Here is a 20,010-nt window from a genome sequence, read left to right as displayed (position 1 = left end):
ACTTGCATATCTTTGAACTGTGGGAGGAAACCGGAGCAAACCCAGGAGAATGTGTAAACTCCACACAGTCACCCAAGGCTGAAATCGAACCTGGGACCCCGGTGCTGTGAGGCAGCAGTGCTAACCACTGAGCCACCGAGCCATCCACCACTGAGCCACTGTGCTGCCCATTACAAGAATATTGCCAAGATTGGAGGGTTTGAACTATACAGAGATGCTGAATAGGTTGGGACTATTTTCCCTGGAGGTTGAGGGGTAGCATCGTGAATCGGCAATGTCTTTTCCTCAGGTTAGGGGAGTCCCAAAATAGGGTTTTAAGGTGAGATGGGAAATATTTAAAATGGACCTAAGGGGCATGGTCGAGTTGGACTGAAAGGTCTGTTTCCATGCTATGCTCTGTGACTCTATCTGCAGCTCTTTGTTTCATGAAAATCTAAACCAACTGTTTTCTTCTTAACTGCCAGGTGTTTTATTCAAATATCTTTTGGCTGACCTCCCACCTTTCTGGTGTGGGTGTGTTAACACTGAGTTAATTGCAATGCTGATTGAGAGCACAGAATTCCTCCTATTTGGCACCACAAAGTAGGGCAGTAACTAGCTTTGGGTAAGGGACCTGGATCCCACAAGACTCGCCCATCCCCCCCCCAACAGGTAACACCCTCCTAACCCCACCCCTCTGTCAAACGCCCGCCCCTGATTCAGGCTCCACCCATACCCGGACTCAGTCCACGCCCCCTGCCCAACTCCGACCCCGCCTTCCACGCTGTCGCCGCGCCCCTGGCCGCAGGAACCCGCCCACCGTCCATCCGCCCCGCCCCCAGATTCCGGACCCAGCCCCTTGCCCGAAATCTGACCGCACCCCCTCGCAAGGTCCCCCGCGCCCGACAGAGACGTGGCCCCGCCCTCCGATCCCTAGCCCCTCCCCTCTGCGAGACCGGGCTTTTTCGCCGACGCCAGTTGCAGACCATGTGACACGTGATTGGCCCAATCGGGAGAGAGGGCGGGTGCAGGGAGAACCCGGCGGAGCTGTGGCGGATGAGGAGGTGAGCGCGAGGGTGAGGGGTGAAGTGAAGAGAGATAGAGATAGAGATAGAGATAGAGTTGGAGGGGAGGGGAGGGGAGGGGGAGATGTTATATGGATTAGCGAGGTGAGGGTGCTTATCTAGTCCCCCATCTACCCCCGGACAGTAACCTACCTGTTCAGAGACGTTGTGGCACAGCTCAGGATCAGGTGGTACTTGATCCCAGGCCTCCTGGCCCAGAGGTAGAGACACTACCACTGCACCGCAACGCCCCATGGGAGGTGGTGCTGGCAAAGGGGGCTGGGGGTTTGTCGGAGACAGGCGGTCTGGGTAACAGTAGCGACCCCGGGAGTGGTGATAGAAATGAGTAACTTACTCTCTATCCAGAAATTGTGGAACTGTTTACAGTAGAGATTGGGTTTGGAAATAATTTCAGTGAGTAAAATGTTCAAGGATTACGGGGAATACCTGAATGTTCCGAAAAATAGTCATATTGGACTCTCTTAATTCTGCTTCTCTCTCTGCACATGCTACTAACTTATGTTTCTCCAGCATTTTTGTGTTTAAGAATTCTGTCACTTATGGTCACATTATCCTAGATGATCTCTCACAGCTAGAGTATTAATTATCCTCTTCTCATTGCACGAAACCAAAACTGGCAGAACATTTCCCATATTGGCTCATCAATGAGCTGCTCTAAAACAACACATTGTTGGATGAGCTCCTGACATATGTGCTATTGCAAGATAGATCTCCAGCCACATCAGGAAAGGTATGTGGCACAAGGAGATAAGTGGAAAAAGTGGAAGAAAATGCAGTTCCTTTTTAAGTAGTCTCGCTGCTATAACAAAATAAGGCAGCCTTCAAGGCCCTTTTACTGGTTGCAGAGCAAGTCAGAAAATGGAAGTTGTTTCAGATTCATGGAACTGATCCCTTGCGTTAGGTAATCTGTTGGCAAAGCTGTCTTGATTCTAATTCCAATATTGCACAAGGAAACAGATTCCAATATCAGGAACTCTGTTGTTCATTTTTAATGGCTGTATTTCCTGAAACATTTGTGCTCCAAAATGACTCTCTTAGGTATGCCAGGTTTATAAAATGCAATTTCTTTTCCTGAGATAAGACTTGTCCTTTCCCATGTGTTTGTGCAGTGGAACTGCATATCTTCAGCCTTTAAGTGCGAATGGACGTTCTTGGATAAGAAACAAGTCCAGTTGTTTTTGCGCAGTTTGGAGTTCGTACTCCAAAAGAACTTCCTCCCACTAAAGGACAGCATGGTGGCTCAGTGGTTAGCACTGCTGCCTCAGAGCACCAGGGTCCCAGGTTTGATTCCAGCCTCAGGTGACTGTCTGTGTGGAGTTTGCACATTCTGCGTGGGCTTTCTCCGGGTGCTCCGGTTTCCTCCGGAGCTAAATTGCCCATAATGTTAGGTGCATTAGTCAGAAGGAAATGGGTCGTTGTGGACTGGTTGGGCCGGAGGACCTACTTCCACACTGTAGGGAATCTAATGGGCGGCACGGTGGGCGGCACAGTGGTTAGCACTGCTGCCTCACAGCGCCAGAGACCCGGGTTCAATTCCCGCCTCAGGCGACTGACTGTGTGGAGTTTGCACGTTCTCCCTGTCTGCGTGGGTTTCCTCCGGGTGCTCTGGTTTCCTCCCACAGTCCAAAGATGTGCAGGTCAGGTGAATTGGCCATGCTAAATTGCCCATAGTGTTAGGTCAGGGGTAAATGTAGGGGTTTGGGTGGGTTGCGCTTCGGCGGGTCAGTGTGGACGTGTTGGGCCGAAGGGCCTGTTTCCACACTAAATAATCTAAGTAATCTAAGTAATCTAATCTAATCTATACTTTCCAACTCTGCACCTTTTGACACATTTTTACTAACTGTACCATTTTACATTCGGCTAATTATTTGAGGAAAGATTTAAGGCAAATTTGTGCAAAATTATTTTAGACTTGATGAAGCACATCAATAATTTAAAAGCAGTGTTGGAGATCTGAAATAAAAACTTAAGTCCTGAAGGTTCTCAGCAGGTTGTCTAAGGACAGAAAAACAGAAGTGTTTCATAGCAGTATGATTGTTTGGAACATCACATTTTGTCCAATGCTGAGATGTCTGAGTCAAGTTTTATGAATATGTCGTGAAATGCCTTTCACTATTTTAAAGGCAAATTGTTGTGAGTTACTGCATTAAACGAGTAAAACAAAAATTGCATGGTAAACTCAGCAGGTCTGGCAGCATCTGTGAAGAGAGAACATAGAATGGTACAGCACAGTACAGGCCCTTTGGCCTCGATGTTGTGCCAACCTTTTATTCTACTCTAACATCAGACTAATCTACATACCCTTCATTTGACTGTCTTCCATGTGCCTATCCAAGAGTTGCTTAAATGTCCCTTATTGTATCTGACTCTACTATGAATGCCGGTAGTGCATTCCACGCACCTACCACTTTGACATCTCCCCTAAACCTTCCCCCAGTTACCTTAAAATTATGAACCCTCACGATAGACATTTCCACTAGACGAAAAAGTATCTGGCTATCCATTCTATCTATGCCTCTCAATATTTAATACACTTCTCAACCTCCTTCGCTCCAGTGAGAAAAGTCCTAACTCCCTCAATCGGCAGCATCTTGGTAAACCACCTCTGTACCTTCTCTAAATCTTCCACATCTTTCCTGTAATGAGGTGACAGAACTGAACATAATATTCCAAGTGTGGTCTAACCAGGACTCTATAGAGATGCAGCATAAACTCAATCCCCCTGCTAATGAAAGCCAACACACCATACGCCATCTTAACAACCCTCTCAACCTGGGTGGCAACTTTGAGGGATCTATGGACATGGACCCCAAGGTCCCTCTATTTGTCCACAGTGCCAAGAATCCTGCTTTTAACCCTGTATTCTGTATTTAAATTTGACCTTCCAGGTTGACTTTACACTTTTCCAGGTTGAACTCTGTCTGCCACTTCTCAACCCAGCTCTACATCCTGTCAATGTCCTGTTGCAACCTACAATAGCCCTCCACACTATCCACAACTCCACCACCTTTGGTGTGATCGGCAAATCTTACTAACCCACCCTTCCACTTCCTCATCCAAGTCGTTTATAAAAATCATGAAGTGCAGATGTCCCAGAGCTGATCCCTGCGGATCACCACTGGTCACCGAGCTCTAGGCTGAATACTTTCTATTTACTACCACACTCTGTCTTCTATGTGTCAGTGAATTCTGTATCTAGACAGCCAAATTCCCCTGTATCTAGACAATCAAATTGCCCTCCTTACTTTCTGAATGAACCTACCATGGGGAACCTTATCAAATACCTTGCTAAAATCTATGTATACCACATCTACCTCTCAATCTTCATCAATTCATCTTCAAAGAATTCAATAAGGTTTGAGAGAAGTGACCTACCCCTCTCAGAGCCATGCTGACTATCTCGAGTCAAACTAAGGAGTTACAATTACTTGGAAAACCAATCTCTCAAAATCCTCTCCAATACTTGGCCCATCACTGATGTAAGACTGACTGGTCTGTAATTCCCAGGATTATCCCTATTCCCTTGAATAAGGGAATGACATTTGCCACCCTCCAATCATCAGGCACTACTCCAGTGTACAGTGAAGACGCAAAGATCATTGCCAAAGGCGCAGCAGTCTCTTCCCTCACTTCCTGTAAAAACCTTGGGTATATCCAGTTTGATCCAGGGATTTATACAGTGTTTTTCAAAATTTTCAGCACATCCTCCTTCATAACATCAACCTGTTCTAGTATATCAGTCTGTTTTATGCTGTCCTCGGAAACATTAAGGTCCCTCTCAGTCGTGAATACTGAAGCAAAGTATTCATTAAGGACCTCCCCTACTTCCTCTGACTCCAGGCGTAAGTTCCCTCCACTATCCCTGATTGGCCCTACCTTCACTCTGGCCATCCTCTTGTTCTTTACATAAGTGTTGAACGCCTTCAGGTTTTTCTTAATCCTACCCACTAAAGCTTCTTCATGCCCCTTCTAGCTCTCCTAAGTCCATTCTTCAGCTCGTTCCTGGTTACCTTGTAACCCTGTAAAACTCTCTGTCTGATCCTTACTTCCTTAAGCATCAGTAAGCTTCTTTCTTGCTCTTGACTAGACGTTCCACATCACTTGTCACCCAAGGTTCTTTCAACCTACCTTCCCTTCCTTGCCTCAGTGGGACGTACCTGTCCAGCACTATCAGCAAGTGTTTCCGAAACAGCCTCCACATTTCTGTTGTGCATTTCCCTGAGAACATCTGTTTCCAGTTCCTGCCTAATAGCATAATAATTCCCCTTCCCATAGCGTCTGCTCCTATCCCTCTCCACGAGTATAGTAAAGGTCAGACAGTTGTGATCATCATCACGGAAATGCTCATTATCACCAAAAAGAGTTGATAATTAGTGTCCACACACTCTTCTTTAGAGTTTCTTCCCAGATGCTGGCAGATTGCTGAATTTCTCCAGCAATTTCTATTTTTCTTTGTTTCTGATCTCCAGCATCTGCAGTTCTTTGTTTTATTAGAGCCCTAAGTAGTTATCTTGATATTTGACTCATTGCTTGCTGAGGTTTAGAGTGAAATGTAGGTCTTGTAAAATTAAAAAAAAATAAAGTAAAAGTTCTCTTGTGGAAACGGAGCTCAGATGGGGATGTTCAAATCAGAACTAATACTTTTGATTTCCAGTTCACAAGCAGATATCTTAATAATGGAAAACTGTGGCAATATCAATATTAATTATAGTCATAGAGGTTTACAGCATGAACACGGGCCCTTTGGCACAACCTGTCTGTGCCACCCAGTTTTCACAATTAAACTCTTCCCATTTGCCTGAATTTGGTCCATATCTCCCATCTGTCTACCTGCTTAAATGTTTCTTAAATGACACATTGTACTTCTACCATTACCTCTGGCAACTGTTCCAGACACTCAGTATGGGAAAAAAAATTGCCCGTCCAGACACTTTTGTGTGTCTCCCCTCTCATCTTAAACTGACGCCTACTAGTTTTAAACTCTTCTACATGGGGAAAAAGGGTTTGCTATCTACCTTATCCATGCTTTTCATAACTTTATGGATCTTACTGGGCTGGAATGACCAAATGATTCACTCGACACCCAGGAGTTCACTTCCAGATCAAAGAATTTATTGAAATTACAGTGGTGGGAGGAAACCTTCTGAAAATCCAAGGAGATCCTTGCTGAACAAAGGAAAACGTACATCTTTTATATATTTGTTTCATTCTGCCTTTAACATTTGCAAACCAATCATATTATTAATTAATTACATACATTTCCAATTAAGCTAAATCATATGACTTCATATAAGTGGACAGGCTAAAGGTGGTCAACCCCTGATCCTCCATGGGCTTGTAATGTTTCCCAGACTCTCTTATTTCCCTTCTTGGGGCTTTCACAATGGACGTTGTATTCAAAAGTATTCCTGGCCAGCCATTTGCAGTTATGCTATGTTTTTTAACTGGACATCCGTATCTTTATCCTTGGGTGTCTTACAATGTATTCATTCAATCCACATTCCAATGTCTGTTAGTTTCTCCCTGTAATGATAACAGGGCTTCTGTTACTATTTGAGAATGGTTTGTTCTCATAATTTAATTTGAATCTTTTCCTTTAATGCTTTTAATGATTTTCTTTGTATATAGGTGAATCTGTAACTACTTCAGAATCTATATCTATGATTATTTGATAGATCTTAACTAAAATCTACTATTGGTATTGTAACAGATTGATTAAGTAATTAGAGATTTGCTAATTAAATGTATTGTGAAATGTACGTGTAAACAACTGCAGTTGCATATTCTGTCTCAGTTCTATTACCTTCAGTCTACAGAGCTACTATTGTTCTACTTGTGAAGACTATATTAATCAAATATTTTCCCAAGCTTTCTATTTACTGTCAGCCATTTTCTGCTGCTAATGCGATAGGTAGCTGTTGGCTGTTTTGTGCTTCGCAGTATTAGGCAGCCCTCAGTCTCCCACGTTTCAGGGGGAAACAAGTCCCAGTCTATCCAACCTCTCCTTATAACTCAAACCTTCCAGTCCAGGTAACATCCCAGTAAATCTTACCTAGTTTAATAATATGCTTTCTGTAGTAGGACAACCGGAACTGCACACATTATTCTAAATATGGCCTCACCAATGTCTTGTACAGCTGAAACAAGACGTCCAAACTCCTATGCTCAGTGCTCTGACTGATAAAAGCAAGCATGCCAAAGCTGCCTTAACCACCCCGTGAACCTGTATTCTTAGTTGCCTTTGTTCTGTAATACTCCTTAGGGCCCTACCATCGATAGTACAAGACCTGCCCTGGTTTGACCCACCAAAATGCAACTCCTTGCATTTATCTAAATTAAACTCCAGCTGCCTTTCCTCAGCCCATGGCCCAATTGATCAAGATCTTGCTCCATTCCAGATAACCATCTTAACCATCCACTATATCACCAATCTTGGTGTCATCTGCAAACTTACTAACTATACCTCCCAAATTCTCATCCAAATCATTTATATAAATGATGAGTAACAGTGGACCCTGCACCAAATCCTGTGGCACGTCATTGATCACAAGCTTTCAGTCTGAAAAACAACCCTCTTCTACCATCAAGCCAATTATTTATCCAGTTGGGTATCTCTCCCTGGATCCTATAATATTTAATCTTACTAAACAACCTATCATGTGAAACCTTGTCAAATGCCTTGCTAAAGTCCATGTAGACACTGGTACCGTGTTGCCCTCATCTTTCTTGATTACCCCTTCAAAAAATCTCAATCTAATTCATGAGGTACAATTTCCCATGACAAAGCCATGTCGACTATTCCGAATGAGTCCATGCCTGTAGATCCTGTCTGTCTGAATCCTCTCTAACAACTAACTGACATTAGGCTCAAAGAACTGTAGTTCCCAGGCATTTCCCTGCAGCCTTTCTTAAATACAGGTCATTCTGGTATAAAGCATGTTTCATCAATGTGAATGGGCTATAACGCAATTGACGAATTGTGGATGCTGTTTGGATAATGCAAACTTTCTACTGAGTGTGTATAGCAATTTTCTACAGCGGTTCCCCAAAGCACGATTTTTTATAGTGTAAGGTGTCAGAGGAACGCAACTGTCACGTTATACCAGAATGCACTGTAATGGCACAACATTAGTCACCCTCCAATCTTCGGGCACTTCATCTGAGGCTGCTGATGATGCAAGGATCTTTTCTAGTGGCCCTTCAATTTCCTTCCTAACCTTCCACAATATCCTGGGATACACTTCATCAGGTCCTGGATATTTATCTACCTTAATGCATTTTAAGACTTTCAGCTCCATCTCTTCTGTAATGTGGACTCTCTTTAAGACATCACTATTTATTTCCCCAAGTTCCCTAGCATCCATGCCTTTCTCAACAGTAAATACTGACGAGAAGTATTCACTTAGGATCTCACCCATTTCTTGTCTTTGCACATATATGACTTGTTCTTCTTTTCGGCCCTATTTTCTCCCTGGTTACTCTTTTACCCTTCATGTACTTGTAGAATATCTTTGGATTCTCCTTTACCTTGACTGCCAAACCCATCTCATGTCCCTTTTAGCCCTCCTGATTTTTCTCTTCAGTATTGTCCGACACCATCTATACTCCACAAGGAATGCACCTGATCCCAGCTGCCTATACATGTCATATACCTCATTTTCTTGACCAGGGCCTCAATAACACTAGTCATGTAGGGTTCCTACTCCTGCCAGCCTTACCCTTCACTCTTAACAGGAACATGCAGGCCCGGAAACCTAATTTGTTTACTTTTGAAAGCCTTTCACTTAACAGATGTCCCTTTGCCTGCAAGCTGCCTCTCTCATAAACTTTTGAAAATTCCTGTCTAAGACCATCAAAATTGGCCTTGCCCCAATTTAGAACTTTAACTTGTGGACTAGACCTATCCTTTCTCCATACCTATCTAAAAATGAATGGAATGATGATCACTGTTCCCAAAGTGCTTCCCCACAAACACTTGCCGTATAGTTCAATGCTACCAAAGTGATCTCCCCCTTTTTATTTCTCAGTGCTAACCATGTAGACTCAGTGGACGAGCTTTTATCAGTACTGCCACGATGTTCTCCCTAATTAAAAGCGCAAATCCCCCACCTCTCTTGCCGCCTCTTCTATCCTTTCTATAGCATCTGTACCCGGAATATTGAGCTGCCAGTCTTGTCCCCCACCTCAGCCATGTTTCTGTGATAGCTATAATATCCCAGTCCCAGGGCATACCCATTCATGCCATGAGTTCATTTGCCTTATCTGTTAGGCCTCCTGCACTGAAATAAATGCAGTTTAACCCAGGCTTTCCTTGCTTTCTGCCATTCTCTTGCCTGCCCTATCGAGTATGAGGGTTACCGACACTGCCTTTGCTATTTAACTTGCTCTCATTAACTTCTGTACTGTCCTCAATCTTCTCTTTTGTCTCCCAACGTCTTTGGATCTCACCCTTGCCACCACTGGTAGATGAGTTTAAACCCTCCCAAGTGCCTTGAGCAAATCTTCCTGATAGGATATTGCTCCCCATCCAGTTCCAGTGCAACTCATCCCTCTTGTACATGTCATCTCTATGCAGAAGAGATTCCAATGATCCAAGAATCTGAATCCCTGCTCCGTGTCTTCTGAGGACAGGGTGAGAAGATTATTCGTTGTACTCATTGGACTTTAGAAGAATGATCTTAATTCTAATGGGGCTTGATTGTTTCCTTGTTTGGACCAGAGCACATTATATCAGTAGGAGAGCTCACACAGTTAGGATATAGATGAGAAATCTCTTTCAGAGGTAAATTAATATGTGGAATTATTTATTGCAGAGGTTTGGGTTATTAATTTATTAAAATATGAAAAGAATTTCAGCTATAATTTTATGGAATTTGGGGCAGGCTTGAAGGGGCATGTGGCCTACTTCTGGTTGTATGTCTTGTGGTCTGGGAGAAAGGGATTGAGGCAATGGGGGAGGGGTTAAGGCAATGACTTGCATCCAACCCAAATAGGGTGGTAGCCAATGTATAAACAACCTTCATACTTTGTTATAATTATGAGCTTACATTTTTTTTTTGCTTTTAATTTCCTTATTTCAATTATTTGATCAGGTTGAGGACAGAGAAATGTAGAAACTGAAACTAGGATCGTACGAACAAGTAGTAAGCGGAGACCTCTCGGACCTTCGCGCCAGCTCTGCCTTTCAATAAGTCCCTTGCTAATCTCATTTTAACTGCAGCCCTACATTAAAAGCTTCAGTTCTGAAAAAGTGCCATATTGGTCGTCTTGTTAATGCTGCTTCTGTCTCCACAGATGCACCAGTTTCTGCAGAATTGTGTCATGTTATGGTCGCATTATCCTAAATGCTATCTTGCAACACGATTGCTCAATGTTGCCAGTGGCTCAGTGGTTAGCACTGCTGCCTCAGTGTAGCAAGGTGGCTCGATGGTTAGCTTTGCTGCCTCACAGTGCCAGGGACCTGAGTTTGATTCCAGTCCTGGGTGACTGTCAGTGTGGAGTTTGCACATTCTCCCCCTGTCTGCCTGGGTTTCCTTTGGGTGCTCCAGTTTCCTCCCACAATTCAAAGATGTGTAGGTTAGGTGAATTGGCCATGCTAATTTGCTCTTGTGTTCAGGGATGTGTAGGTTAGGTGCATTAGTCAGGGGTGATTGTAGAGTAGTTGGGTAGGGGAATGGGTTTGGTGGGTTACTCTTCAGAGGATCGGTATGCCAAATGGCCTGTTTCCACACTGTAGGTATTCTATGATTATTAATTGTCACCTTCTCATTGCACAAAATCAAATCTGGGAAAACATGACTCCTCAATGTAATGGTGTAAACCACTACTTTGTACACATGTCAGGAGTTCACGCTACTATTATAGGATAGGTCTGTAACCTCATCAGGAAAGGTACGTGACATGAGGAGATAACAGTGGAAAAAGGATAAGAAAACCTTTTTAAGTAACCTAGCATGTCACAAAATGTGACAGCCTCAGGGCTCTTCTTTCTAATTGAAGGACAAGTCAACAAATGAAGTTTGTATCCTGATTAGTGGAACTACAGTCTTGCATTGTCTAATCAGTTCACTCAATCCTGATTTTGATATTGAACAAGGAAATAAATTCCAATATAAGGAACCCCATAGCTTATTTTTAATGGGTGTATATCATGAAATATTTGTGGTGTGTGGTGATCTTTTTAAGCATGTTTATGAATTGAAATTGCTTTTCCTGAGGTAAGCTTTGACCTTTACCATGGGTCTGTTGCACTGAAACTGCAGATCTTCAGGCTTTAAGTCAGAATGTCCTTGGGAGGAAGCTATTCCATTTTTTTTTTTTGCTAGTGTTTATTTTCCAAACTAATTTCCTCCAGCTCAAATTCCACCTTCTAACTTTCCACGTTTTGACACATTTTGTGCCAATTATTTGAGGAAAGATTTCAGGCAAAGTTGTACAAAATTATTTTAGACTTGAGCGAAATACAAAGGATTTTACATTTAAAAGCAAAGTACTGCAGCTGCTGGAGATCTGAAATAAGAACAAACTGCTGGAACTTCACAGCAGGTCTGGCAGCATCTAAGGAAAGAGAAACCGAGAACATTTCAAGTCTAATATGATTGTTTGGAACTCTTCCCCATCCAAATTTTGTACCATGCTGAAATGTCTGAGCCAAATTCTATCCATACTCCTATGAATGGAGTTTTGTTTTTCTGAGGTAAGCCTCTCCCAAGTGTCTTTTGCAGTGTAACTGCAGATCTTCAAGTTTCAGTTCAAGTCTTCCCAAAAAGGGAAGCATCAGCACCCGTGCGGTCAAGTCCCCTCAGCATCTTGCATGACTCAGTGAAATTATCCCTCACTATTCTCAATTCTAATGGATGCAGACCTAACATGTCCAGATAAGATAAACCCTCTACTGCTAACTGACAGTATCACTATTTTTAAAAAATTCTTCCTTAAAGTTGTTCGTGAGTGATCATTGAGAGAGAGTTTTGGAAAATCATATCTGGCTTGAAACATTAACTCTGTTTCTCTCTACAGATGCCTCTCTTGACCTACTGTGTATTTCTAATGGCTTCAGTTTTTATTTCAGACAGATGTTCTTGGGTTAAGTGTCTGTGGCTGCAAATACCTGAAAGCTGTTGTACAGTGACAAAGGCGATCAAAAAGGCTTAAGGGCCTTTTTTCCTTGAAGGGAATGAAATTCTGAAATGAGGAAGTGTTTCTTCACTTATATTTGGTTTGGTGTCAGTGTAATTTCGGCACCAGAAAATGCTGGAAATAACACAAAATCCCTTTGAGTCTTATAAAACGAGAAAGAGATGACAAATGCCTCAACTGAGAGTTCTCTACCTAAGGGTCAGCCCTGAAATATTGTTTTGTCTTATTAAATACTGGTAAACTTGCAGTTAAATTTCAGCATTTTCTGCTTGTTAGACTATGGAACATCTAGTTAGTTGCAATTTTAAATAAATGCTCATCTGTCATTGGTTTGAACCTGTGTGAAGTATAAGTTCAACTCATCCATAATTGATGAAGCTGTATGATAGATGTCTAAAACCCCATTTAAGGGGAATAAGATTTATCTCAAGATTTACTGTCTGGGGCTCCAAGAATTCTTCACGTACTTCTATGCCGTTTCTACTGTAGACCAACTAATGGGGTTAACTTCAGTTGGCTGTAATCACTGAGTAACTGATTTTGCTCTGTGAATGATCAGTTTCTAGATACATGAATAGATATACTGTGATCCACTCTATTGATTTTGTTACTGCTGGAAAAAATGTATCTGTTACATTGGGGTTACAAATGAAATTGAAGTCTGAGATTGTGTAAATCAGTTGATCTTGTATATAAAACATTTTCTGTCTCTAGTTATCCTTTTTCCTTTTAATGTACTTAGAGTACCTCTTTGGATTCACCCTAGTGTTCTCACCCATGTCCCCTGTTCGGCCTCCTGATTTCGTTCGTCAGTAAATTCCTGTATTCCCCCTGTATCTCCACGGATTTCCTTGATCCCAACTGCCTGTACCTGAGCCCGGCCTCCTTTTTGCTGGTCAAAGCCTCAATATTGTTGTCATCCGGGTTCACTATGCCTCCTTTTTGCTGGTCAAAGCCTCAATATTGTTGTCATCCGGGTTCACTATTCCTGCCAACCTTGCCCTTCACCCTCACAAGAACATACAGGGCGACCGCTGTATCCGTGGAATCGGTTTCTGCGGTTTCACTTACTGTGGCCCGAACATATTACATGGAAATTCCAGAACCATGGATCGGTGGCTGCTGGGGAGATAGGGTTCACTACCATCTGTGGTTTCAGGCTTCTGCGGTAGGTCTTGGAACGTATCCCTTACGGGTTTGGGGTGGGGGGTAGCTACTGTGTAGACCTTGAACTCTAGCTATCTCACTTTTAGAGGGCCTCCTACTTGCCAGACGTCCTTTTGCCTGCAAAGAAATTATTCCAATCAACTCCTGCAAGCTCCTTAAATCAAACTTTGCCTTGCCCCAATTTAGAACTTGAACCTGTGGACCAGTTTTATCCCTCTCCATAACTACTTTAAAATTAGTAGAAGTATGGTCACTGGTGCCAAAGTGCTCCCCATTGTCACCTCTGGCATCTGCCCTGCTCTGTTTCCAAGAGTAGGTCGAGTTTTGCCCCTTCCTGAGTAGAACCCTCTATATACTGCTTGAGGAAACTGTCATGAACTCACTTAACGAATTCCACTCCATCTACACTCTTAATGCTGTGGCGGTCTGAGTCCATGTTAGGAAAATTAAAATCCCCTGCTATGACAACCCTATTGCTCCTGCAAGTCTCCCCAGTCTCCCTGCGTATTTGTTTCTCTAATTCCCATTGACTATTTGGGGGCCTATAGTACAACCCTAATAACAGAATCAACCACTTCTTATTTCTTAGCTCCACCGACAAAGCATCACTGGATGGTCCTTCATTAATTTTATCTCTGATTACTGTTGTGATATTCACCTTAATCAAAAATGCAATTCCCCCTCCCCTCTTTCTACCATCTCTGTCCTGCCTGAAGCACCTGTAACCTGACACATTAAGCTGCCAGACCTGTCCCTCCTTTACCCATGTTTCTGTAAAGGCTATAATATCCCAGTCCCATGTACCTATCCATGCTGTGAGTTCATTGGCCTTACCTGTCAGCCCTTTCTTTTTCCCCCAGAATCATAGAATCCCTACAGCATGGAAACAGGGCCGAAGTCCACACCGACCCTCCGAAGAGTAACCCACCCAGCCCCATTGCCCTACCCTATTACTCTACATTTATCCCTGACTAATGCACCTAACCTACACATCCCTGAACACTATGGACAATTTTGCATGGCTATTTCACCTAACCTGCACATCTTTGGATTGTGGGAGGAAACTGGAACACCCAGGGGAAGCTCACGTGGACACTGGGAGAATATGCAAACTGCACACAAACAGGAATCGAACCAGGGTCCCTGGTTCTGTGAGGCAACAGTGCTAACCACTGAGCCACCGTGCTACAATTTAATCCAACAGGCATTCCTTGTTCCCTGTCGTGTTCCAGCCTGACCTGCCTCTTCAACTTAGTATTTCTGAATGCTGTATCTCCTTCGAGCCTCACACTTGCCTCACTGCTGTTGAGGATTCTACCACCCCCCCCCCCTCCGAATCTGGTTTAACCCCTCCCTTACAGCACTAGCAAACCAGCTGCCAAGATATTGGTCCCCCTCCAATTCAGGTGCAACCTGTCCCTCTTGAACAGGCCACCTGTACCCCAGAAAAGATCCCAATGATCTAAGAATCTGAATCCCTGTCCCAAAGCCAAATTCTTTAGCCACGCATTCATCTGTCATATCCTCCTGTTTTTACTCACACTAGCATGTGGGAGTAATCCATAGATTATCACCAACGAGGTCATGATTTTAAACCTTTCTCCGAGCTCCCTCTAATCACTCCGCAGGACCTCATCCCTATTTGTACTTATGTCATTTGTATCACCGTGCACAATGACTTCTGGCTATCATCCTCCTCCTTGAGAACATTCTGCAGACATTCTGAGACCTCTTGGTACCTGGGAGGCAACACACCATCCTGGATAAAATATATTTCTTCTTTGTGTTTACCATGGAGAAAGGCATGAAAACTTGGGAACTTGGAGAAGTTAGTGGTGATATCTTGGGGACAATCCATATCGCAATAGGCAAGGTATTGGATGAATTAGAATGTATGAAGATGGATACATCTCCTCATCTTGACCAGATATATCCACGGACACTGCAAGAGGCTAGAGAAGAAATTGTCGGGGCCCTGGCTGATATTTTTGCATCATTGTTAGCCATGGTGAGACTGGAAGGTAATGACTGTTGTGCCATTATTCAAGGACTGCAAAGAAAACCCTGGGAACTATAGATCAGTAAACCTAACATCTGTGGTGGGTAACTTATTGAAAAGATTCTGAGAATTTTTTCAACGTTGAATTTGGGAAGACAGGTTTGATTAGGAGTTGTCAGCTTGGTTTTGTGAGTAGGAGATCATGCTTCATAAATTTGTTAGAGTTCTTTGATTAAGTGACTAGGAAGGTTGACGAGGATAAGACTGTAGTAGATGCAGTCTATATGGATTTCAGTAAGGCCTTTGATAAGATTCCAGGTGGTAGGTTCTGGAAGGTTAGATTGTATGAAATCCAGGAGGAGCTGGCAACTTGGATACAAAGTTGGCTTGATGATAGGAAGCAGAGGACAATAGTGGAAGGATGCTTGGCAGACTGGAAGCCTGTGACGAGTGGACTGCATTAGGAATCCATGTTGGACCCATTACTGTTTGTTATCTATATCAATGATTTGGACGAGAATGTACAAGGCTTGGTTACTAAGTTTGCTGATGACACTAAAATAGGCGGTATTGTGGATAGTGAGGAAGGTAATCAGAAATTGTAGCAGGACCTTGATCAACGCAGTAAGTGGGCTGAGAAATGGCAAATGGAGTTTAATATTGATAAATGTGAGGTCTTGCATTTTGAAAAATCAAATCAAGATAGGAGTGTCATGGTGAATGGGAGGGCCTGAAGGAGTACAGTGGAGCAGAGAGATCTTGGAGTTCAGGTTCACAGTTCTCTGAAAGTGGAGTCACAGGTTGACAGGACATTGAAGAAGGCTTTTGGCGCACTGGCTTTCATCAGTATGGAGTGTAGAAGTTGGGAAGTTATGTTGTAGTTATAAGGATGTTGGTGAGGTTGCACTTGGAGTGTTGTGTTCAGTTTTGGTCACCTTGATTTAGGAAGGATGTTATTAAACTGGAAAGAGTGCAGAAGAAATTGACAAGGATGTTGCCTGGACTCAATGGTCTGAATTATAGGAAGAGGCTGGACAAGCTAGGACTTTTTTCTTTAAAGTGTAGGAGACTGTGGAGTGGGGGTGGGTGGGTGGGGTGGATCTTATAGGGGTGTATAAGGTCATGAGAGGCATAGATAGGGAGAATGCAAGCAGTCTTTTTCCCAAAATTGGGGAATCGAGGACTAGAGCATCAGTTTAAGGTTAGAGGGGAAAGAATAAAAGGGAACCTGAGGGGCAACCTTTTTACACAGAGGGTGGTATATGTTTGGAATGAGCTGCCAGTGGAAGTGGTTTAGGCAGGTACATTAACAACTTTCAAGAGGCATTTGGACAAATCTATGGGTAGGAAAGGTTTAGAAGGATATGGGCCAAATGCAGGGAAATGGGGTCAGTGTGGACAGACATTTAGGTTGCCATGGACCAGTTTAGCCCAAAGGTCCTTTCCCCATGTTGTAGGCCTCTATAACTCTTTGATATTCGGTGCTCTCTTAAGACCTACTGCCTGCCTAATTTTTCAGTTTAGATCTTGGCACTTTTTTGCTATTGCGGCATTCTCATTTTCTGAGATTACTCGAGCATGTAGTGTACTGATTAAGTAAAATAAAATAATGGTTTCTATAAATGTTTGTAGAGATGTCTGTATGAAAGTAGATTGTGCTTTGTAGAGAGCCGTCCCCTAGTTATCGAATTTTTTGTGTCTGAGCTAAAGACACAAATTTAACTGGGAGTCTGCAGATATGCGAGCAATTCAGGGGTTAAATTTCCAGCAGTACTGTACACAAGAGCTTATGTTTGAAATTATTTGCTGAAACAGCAGAATGTTTTGTCTCTGTTTGCCTTGTTGCATCTTCTAACTGTGTAGGTCAGTTCACGTACAGGTTTGAAATTATGGGGATTGATAAATTTTAGATTAAGTAGAAGTTTCAAAAAAGACTTAAATTGCCCTCATGCAGGTCCTCCTTACTGGAAGTTATATCCAGTTTATTTTAAGATGTCGGTTGGGCATTCTGCAATTGCTGTTGTCTGTGTACATGAAGAAATTCAATGCAAGTTGAATTGGATTTTACTTCAAATATACACCACTTTCAAACTGTTACTGCATGTTTATTTTGTTGGATAAAAATTCATATTGACAAACAGGTTGAATTTTTGGTTGATGGAACGACAAACTCAGCAGTAGCTTGACAAAGGTTCAAAGTGCCACTATTGTTCTTTCTTGCAATGCAGTACTCATTTCCTCATAGTCACATGGTAAGTCCTGATTCAACAAGAGGCAGCCGTCGGAGCAGCAGCCCAGTTCCTCACGGTTGTCTGGGATCAATTTCCCAGAGTGAAAGCTGAAGTGTCAGGTATTTCCAATTTTACATCTTTTCTAATTGAACTAACCAGCAGTTGAATCTTTTGAGTAGGCTGAGATTGTTGTACTTATTTCCAACAAACCAGAATAGTAATTCTTCTGTTCACCAGTTAGATCGCCCTGTTAACTTGAGATTCTCTTGCTGAATAGTGTTTGAACTGTGGGCCGTGACGACTATGGATTTCTGAGGGATTAACCTGTTAACCTTTGCTGTACAGTGATTACACCTTGGGACTAACATTAGTTGCGTTTTTTTAAAATACATGTTCTTAGTTTTAAAACTATCAGATGTAAATCACATTAAAAATGCATGATAGTAAAGTTCTTTACCAAATACAAAGACAGCAAAGCCATGCAAATATTCCACCCCAAGTTAAGTGTACTCTGTAAGAGCTCATTACTTTTGCTTTCAAAAAAGCTGCTTCATTTACAAAACATACAGCTGCCTCACCGTCATAGACATGTACTGACGTCACATGGATTTGGGAGCAGAAAGGAAGTAAAATACAGGGAGAAATGACCCAAGTACAGCAGATTGTGACAGGTTTGTGCTACAATTTGCAAAAGAGCTTGATGCATTAAAGGCTGCCAGAAGTTCATTCCTGATTAAGGGCTTTTGCTTGAAACGTCGATTTTCCTGCTTCTTGAATACTGCCTGACCTGCTGTGCTTTTCCAGCACAACTCTAATCCAGACTCGGGTTTCCAGCATCTGCAGTCCTCGTTTTTATCCTGTCAGAAGTTCATACCTTGCATGTGTTTGTGGCTTTGTATTGCCTCTTGTATACAAGTTTGTGTATTATTGCAGGTGCCCATTGTTTGGGCAGTATTTTTTAATAGCAGCTTCACTTTATTTAGTAAGCATTTAACTGCAAAGAAATTGTGAAGTAATCAACGCTTGTTTGCCTCCCTGAATGGCCTATGGTTTTTTGAGATTGTTTTCACTTGAAACAGACTTTGCAGCAATGCACTTCAGTTTTCAAATGTTACAGCTATACTGTGTTCTAGCATATCTCAAAGTTAAAACGTCTGTAGAGCAAGCTAATTCAATCGCTAGTTTTGTGTTCTCTTTTGAGACTCATCAAAGAGTCATAAATTTGTACAGCATGAAAACAGACTGTTCAGTCTAACTCATCTGTGCTGACCAGTCATCCCAATCTGATCTAGTCCCATTTGCCCTCATTTGGTCTGTATCCTTCTAAACCCATCATATTCATATACCTGTCCCGATGCCTCTTCAATTGTGTGAGCTTTTATGACTTCCTGTTTGCTCCATACATGCACCATCCTCTGCATTAAAAAGTTACTTCTTAGGCCTTAAACCTATGTTCTCTAGTTTGGGACTCCCAAACCTTGGGGGGGGAAAAAGACCTCAGCTATTCAGCCAATCCATCTCCCTCATGACTATAAACCTCTGTAAGGTCACCCGTCAGCTTCTGACATTCTGGGGTAAAAGGCCTCAGCCCATTCAACTTCTCCCTATAGCTCAAATCCTCCTGTCCTGGCAACATTCCTGTAAATCTTTTCTGCACCCTCTCAACCTTAACAGCATCCTTCCTAAAGCAGGGCAACCAGAATTGTATGCAGTAATCTGAAAGTGGCTTACCAATGTCCTGGACAACTGCAACATGATGTTCCAAATCCTATACTCAATGCACTGACCGATGGAGTCAAGTGTGCTAAATGCCTTCTTCACCACCCTGTCTACCTATGACTCCATTTTGAAGGAGCTACTCTGTATGCGCCTACAGTGCTAAATCTTTGTTCAGCAACGCTCCGAGGGCCCTACCATTAACTTATAAGTCCTGCCCTTGTTTGCCTTACCAAAATGCAATTCCTCATGTTTACTTAAACTCCATCTACTACACCACCTATTTTGGTGTCATTCTGCAAACTTACTGACCATTCACATATAAATAACAAAAGGTGGTTGACCCTGCATCGATCCTTGTGACATATCTTTGGTCACAGGCTTCCAGTCGGGAAAGCAACCCTCTATCACCAACCTCTGTCTCCTATGTTCAAGCCAACTTTGTATCCAAATGGCTAGCACTCCATGGATCCCATGTGATCTAATCTGCGAACTGATAACTTTTAAGAGCAATATCATAGTTTAACATTGATGACTAAGACTCTGTGACACTTAAATATTCTAATTTCTGGAAAACAAGTTGGATACAGTTAGAATAAGATCCGATGCAGTCTTAAGAGAAGTATTGTTATTTGTCAAGTGGATGGCATCTGTAGTGGAACTGGATTAAAACTGTTGATTAAAGGACTATCAT

At 42.6% G+C, this 20,010-nt stretch overlaps 1 protein-coding gene across 2 annotated transcripts in view; it reads left to right on the top strand.

Annotated features, from left to right (window-relative positions):
• Positions 1–1,022: 1,022 nt before the first annotated feature.
• LOC122539986 (progranulin-like) overlaps positions 1,023–20,010 on the top strand; it is a 106,104-nt gene continuing 87,116 nt past the window's right edge. The window contains exon 1 of one of the 2 annotated variants that reach the window (XM_043675243.2): positions 1,023–1,043. The gene's annotated coding sequence lies outside the window, so the exon portion shown is untranslated. Of the gene's footprint in view, positions 1,044–17,573; positions 17,720–20,010 lie in introns of those variants that run through there. The other variant, XM_043675241.2, reaches the window with a different exon arrangement.

Source organism: Chiloscyllium plagiosum, unplaced genomic scaffold (assembly GCF_037043375.1).
Source record: "Chiloscyllium plagiosum isolate Xiang-an unplaced genomic scaffold, Cpla_swu_hap1 HiC_scaffold_32, whole genome shotgun sequence".
Lineage (NCBI taxonomy): Eukaryota > Metazoa > Chordata > Chondrichthyes > Orectolobiformes > Hemiscylliidae > Chiloscyllium > Chiloscyllium plagiosum.
Note: the sequence above shows the minus strand (reverse complement) of the source record. Positions and strands in the feature narration are given on the sequence as shown.